Genomic DNA, 6177 nt, shown 5'->3' with positions numbered 1-6177 from the left:
ATGGAGGAGGAATGGAGGGAGGAGGTATAAGAGATGGAGGGTGAGCTTGAATCTGATAAAAATTGTGGGAAAAAGGGAGATGGTTTGTTAAAGAAGAATGGTAGAAAGTGTAAGCAGAGGGAGCTGAAGACAGGAGGAGAAATGGAAGCGAGTGAGGGTGAAGTATCGGAGGTGGTAGGTGTGGTGAAGTTATCGGAGACCGAGGTATGCATCGAAAAGTGGACTCTTGCCTTGTGGATGATCCATTTGTAGTTTCACGGTGGGTGAAAAAGAGTTGGGTAATGTGGAATCGGTGAGGGTAACCAGAAGTGGTCTAGTGATAATTGTTTGTGTTTGTGTTGGTCAGAGGGAGAATGTGCTCAGAGTAAAACGAACGGGGGCAAGAAAAGTGACTTGTTTCACTCTCAAGAAAAGGGCACCAATGAAAGGAGTGATAACTGTGGTAGCAGTAAATATAAAACTTGACCAGCTGAGGGTAAAGATTCCCGGTGTATGTGATGCTTGTCGTTTGATGTGACGCACACAGGCTGGCGAGAGTGGGGAAACAGAAGAGTCATTTTCTGTTCATTTGAGTTTTGAATTTTAGCTTTTCCCGACAAAGTGCAGTTAGGATATATAAGTTACCCTGTACAAGCGTATGTGCCAAATACATTTTATAGGTGTCACGCTTATGGGCATGTGGTAGCGGTGTATAGGAGGGAGGGCCCAAGGTGTTAGAAGTGTGCAGAAATGCATGATGCAAAGGAATGTGTAGTATTAGGGAAAGTAGTGGAATGTGTTAATTGTAGGGGTGCCCATGAAGCTGGGGATCAGAAATGTCCCGTATGAGAGAGGCACGTTGAGGTTTCCAGGGTTAGAGTAGAGCAGAAGTTGTCATTCTGAGGCAGTGAAGAAAGTAGAGGAAGATGGGTCAAGGTGGAGGAGTGATGAGAGTAGTAGAGCTATACCAGTACAGATGGATAGACCAAAACGTGATATAGGTTTAAGTAAGATTGAATTTTTAGTATGTATAGCAATGGTTATCAACTGTACTGCAGGGATGGAACAGAAGTTGCAGAAAATTCAGGTTGTGGTGGCAGTTGCACAGAGGTATTTGGGTGTGCGAGTCTTGACATCAGAAGAGTTACAGGGTGTGTTAAGTGGTGATGTCCCATCCTTTCAGGATGATGGCATGAGGTAGGAATAAATACATTTAGTTAGTGGAGTAGGGTGGTGTTCATTTTATTTTGTATAATTGTGAAATTAGTGTAGTGTTAGATGGTAGGGTATTTATTTAGTACATTTTAATTTTTCAAGCAAAGTACAAGGTTAATTGTACTCCAGTCAGGCACTCCAGGCAGGCAAGAAAATGGCCTTGCCAACCCCCCCCCTCCCCTTCTAAATTCCTTAATTTTGTGGCTCGGGTCAAATACTTTCTGTGGCACACACTACTGGTCAACATGAGATACCAAAGTTATTATGAAGTGTGTCAGGCCTTGCAGACCCAAGATAGAAGGAGGAGGGGAATTTTGACAGGCAAGAAAATGACCTTGCCGAAACCCCCCACCCCCTTCAAATTTCCATAATTTTGTCACTGGAGTCAAATACTTTCTGTGGCACACATCAGAGTCAAATACTTTCTATAGTACAAACTTCATGTCAGGAAAGGCAACCAAAATGAATAATTAATGTTTGTGTGTTATAGTAAACATAGAGGAGGGAGAAAACTGTTTCAGAACAACTACTAGTCGAATAAGACATTGGACATCTAACGTGATCATTAACAGCTACCTTGAAGGACACAAATAAAAAATACTACTAAGATCAGTGAAATGTAGGTTAAACTGACAACGGAGTGAAGAGCAGAAATCTCAACTAGCAAGCAAGTCGCAGCAATGAAGAATTGAGTGTGTGCGTGTTCTGGGGGGATTCTGTCAGGGGGGAGATTTTTGGCACAACAGTTTATATTTAGGTGCAGGAGCTCCACAAGATAATATTTTAAGATGAACAGAGCTCAAGCAGTGAAACATGTGAGATGCCAGTACTCAGCTCCTGTGAGATTCTGCCCAAGTCAAGCACTGTCACAAAATAATAAGAGGGAAAACAAGGCAGTGAAGGCCACTGTACCTTGACCTGCAGCGTGCCGCCGAGGTCTACGGGACATGCATTCAAGCCAGCTGTGTAGTTACTCACAATCGCAGAGTGGTAAAAGTGGGTTGCTATGGTACCCTCTTGACACAGATAAAGAGGTGGCATAATGTTACTGGTTCCATGCCCTGCAATCTGATTGCTCAATTGGGTTTGCTTTAGATGGGAAATATTGAGCTTTCTAATTCATTTTGTAATCATGTCTTGTTGGTGTTTTATTAGGATGCCACCAGAGATCCTTCTGAAGATCCTGTCGTACATGGATGCCTCTCTTCTCCGTAGGCTACATCAACAAGTGCTTCTATGAGATGGTTCACAATAAGTAAGGAGTGAAGTACTGGTCACATTGTAGGCTATTCTTCCTCCCTGCAGTCTTGCATGATCATTTTTGACCCACAGTATTTTCTTGCAGTGGAACGTGGCACAATATGTACTCCGCGGAGTATGTACAGAGTAAGAAGTGGAGGCTCAAGCGTATGGACAAGGGTCATTGAAATTCAATTTTATAACACTCCTTTTTGCTTATCCCACCAGGGATGCTTGCTATGAGCACTATATGCTTGTAAGGACAGTACTTTTTGTAATATCATTGGTGTTTTCCCCCACCAGGTGCTGGACAAGCTGAGTGTGGTGGTGGTGGAGGAGAGGGCTACTGGAGAAGGCTATATTTCAGGACCATGGCTGACTTTAACGACACCAAGTGGAGGAAACAGTTGAGAGACATTAACCCCTTCACAGGGCTGTCCAGTCAGACTGAGAGTGTCCTCAGGTTAGACTAACTGCAGGCAGTACTCAAGCTGTACTGCCTCTGTTGTTAAGTACAAAACATACAGTATATAAAACATATGCTACTGTAGTATTGTCACAACCTACTCATTGAAACTCATTGGACCAGATTCAATTCAATTGTAAGTATTTTGCTCTCCTCTCCTCTTCCTCAGGAGCCAGCGTGTGACCTGGGAGATCAGTGTCTGACAAGAGAGGGTTGGGGAGGACTTTTGAGCAGAGCTTGGCTGGATTATGTCCTTTCTATTTCAGGTTTCATTTCAGCAGAAAAGGATGATGGAATGCATGATAGATTAAATAATTAAATCATTCAGTCATTAATTCTCTCATTCCCTCCCCCTACTCCATGCAAGAGGACAAGCCTCCTTTTGATGACGTGGACCCTGACTTCGGCCCCCATGATTACACGCTCCGCATTATACTGCACAACACTCAAACCCAGATAATGGCCCGGCCACTTCTCTCAACTCCACTGCCGCAAAAGTAAACAAACTACTACCGAGAGAGTTTCTATTCTAGACCTGCTGTATATACTTTGGGTACCAGAATGCAGCTGTACCATACCACAGTCTGTAGTTGACTTTGGTTGGGGTTGTCCAGCTCAGGTCCATGATAGTGTCATCCAGCTGAACGTCATCAATAGGGGAAGCCTGTCCCAGCACACGCCTCTCTCTGGCAGAATCAGTATGCCCTGGAAGTGTGAGGCTCTGGAGGGCACCGTGGAGGTACACTGAATCCCATTGGTTGAGGTTACACTTTATAATAATATATACCATTTAGCAGATGATTTATCGAAAGCGGCTTAGTCATGCGTGCGTACCAATAGGCCTAGATGATGGGGATATTGTAATAACAGAACAGCAGACATAGACAGTCTCTTGTGCTCTCTCTATATGTCTTTCACTCTATTTCTTTCTATATGTCTTTCTCTCTATAGGTCTTTTTCTGTCTTTCTCTCTAAGTCTTTCTCTCTATAGGTCTTTCTCGGTCTTTCTCTCTATAGGTCTTTCTCAGTCTTTCTCTCTATTGGTTTTTCTCTATGTCTTTCTCTCTCTTTCTCTCAAAATGTCTTTATATGTCTTTCTCTCTATATGTGTCTCTCTCTCTCTCTCTCTTTCTATATATATGTCTCTCTCTATATATGTCTCTCTCACTCGCTGTGTCTTTCGCTCTATATGTCTCTCTATATATACAGTGGGGAGAACAAGTATTTGATACACTGCCGATTTTGCAGGTTTTCCTACTTACAAAGCATGTAGAGGTCTGTCATTTTTATCATAGGTACACTTCAACTGTGAGGGATGGAATCTAAAACAAAAATCCAGAAAATCACATTATATGATTTTTAACTAATTAATTTGCATTTTATTGCATGACATAAGTATTTGATCACCTACCAACCAGTAAGAATTCTTATTTTTTTTGTTATTTTTTCTTTAAGAAGCCCTCCTGTTCTCCACTCATTACCTGTATTAACTGCACCTGTTTGAACTCGTTACCTGTATAAAAGACACCTGTCCACACATTCAATCAAACAGACTGCAACCTCTCCACAATGGCCAAGACCAGAGAGCTGTGTAATGACATCAGGGATAAAATTGTAGGCCTGCACAAGGCTGGGATGGGCTACAGGACAATAGGCAAGCAGCTTGGTGAGATGGCAACATATGTTGCCGCAATTATTAGAGGTGGAAACCTCATTCTTTGGGGGTGCTTTTCTGCAAAGGGGACAGGAGGACTGCACCGTATTGAGGGGAGGATGGATGGGGCCATATATCGTGAGATCTTGGCCAACAACCTCCTATCCTCAGTAAGAGCATTGAAGATGGGTCGTGGTTGGGTCTTCCCGCATGACAACGACCCGAAACACACAGCCAGGGCAACAGGAGTGGCTCCGTAAGAATCATCTCAAGGTCCTGGAGTGGCCTAGCCAGTCTCCAGACCTGAACCCAATTGAAAATTTTTGGAGGGAGCTGAAAGTCCGTATTGCCCAGCGACAGCCCCGAAACCTGAAGGATCTGGAGAAGGTCTGTATGGAGGAGCGGGCCAAAATCCCTGCTGCAGTGTGTGCAAACCTGGTCAAGAACGACAGGAAACGTATCTCTGTAATTGCAAACAAAGGTTTCTGTACCAAATATTAAGTTCTGCTTTTCTGATGTATCAAATACTTATGTCATGCAATAAAATGCAAATTAATTACTTAAATCATACAATATGATTTTCTGGATTTTTGTTTTAGATTCGGTCTCTCACAGTTGAAGTGTACCTATGATAAAAATGACAGACCTCTACATGCTTTGTAAGTAGGAAAACCTGCAAAATCGGCAGTGTATCAAATACTTGTTCTCCGCACTGTATGTATCTTTCTCTCTCCCTCCTCTCTGTAGAATTGCTGCATGATGAGCCTGACCCTGATGGTGAATACCAGAATCCCTTCTGGTGTGTCAGCATGCCCGTTTCAATGATGCTAAACAACAAGGAGCCCTTCTCCGACAACTACGAGGGCCAGCACTTCCTGATCAAGTACCAGGATATGACCCGGAGGGCAAGGTAAACCAACCTCACATGACCCAGAGGGCAAGGTAAACCAACCTCACATGACCAAGAGGGCAAGGTAAACCAACCTCACATGACCCAGAGGGCAAGGTAAACCAAACTCATATGACCAAGAGGGCAAGGTAAACCAACCTCACATGACCCAGAGGGCAAGGTAAACCAACCTCATATGACCCAGAGGGCAAGGTAAACCAACCTCATGTGACCCATGCAGCAGAGGATAGATGAAGAGGCCTCTTTGTTTATTTTTGTGTGGCAAGGTTGTGTTGGTTTACCAGACACCATATCAGTGATAACATATATGTACTGTATTTATCACCCATAACGTAAGTACTTTAGCACATATGGGGAGCAGCAACCAGGAAGTGGATGTAACTTTTTTCTCCATAATAACAGTAATGTATTTATTCTTTAGTATTGTAGGTGTGGCTGGAAAAGCAGAGACAGTACTTCCTCATCAAACTGGTAGTCTTCATCGCCACGGCCAAAGTCAACAAGCACTTTGGGAGAGCATACTGACGCTGCATGTAGAGAAGGCTCTGTACTACACACCTCTGTCATAATGATTACATAATGATGACGAGATGTCCTAAACAGTCATGACAACTGTTTATGACATCTTGTATGTGACTGTTAGGACAGTATTAGCTATGTAGGACTTATGCCAGAGGTTTCAAGTAAAGTGCTTTGTAAATTGATGCCTTAGTT

Source organism: Oncorhynchus masou, chromosome 8 (genome assembly GCF_036934945.1).
Source record: "Oncorhynchus masou masou isolate Uvic2021 chromosome 8, UVic_Omas_1.1, whole genome shotgun sequence".
NCBI lineage: Eukaryota > Metazoa > Chordata > Actinopteri > Salmoniformes > Salmonidae > Oncorhynchus > Oncorhynchus masou.
The sequence above is the reverse complement of the archived record's forward strand: the minus strand, read 5'-3'. Positions refer to the sequence as shown.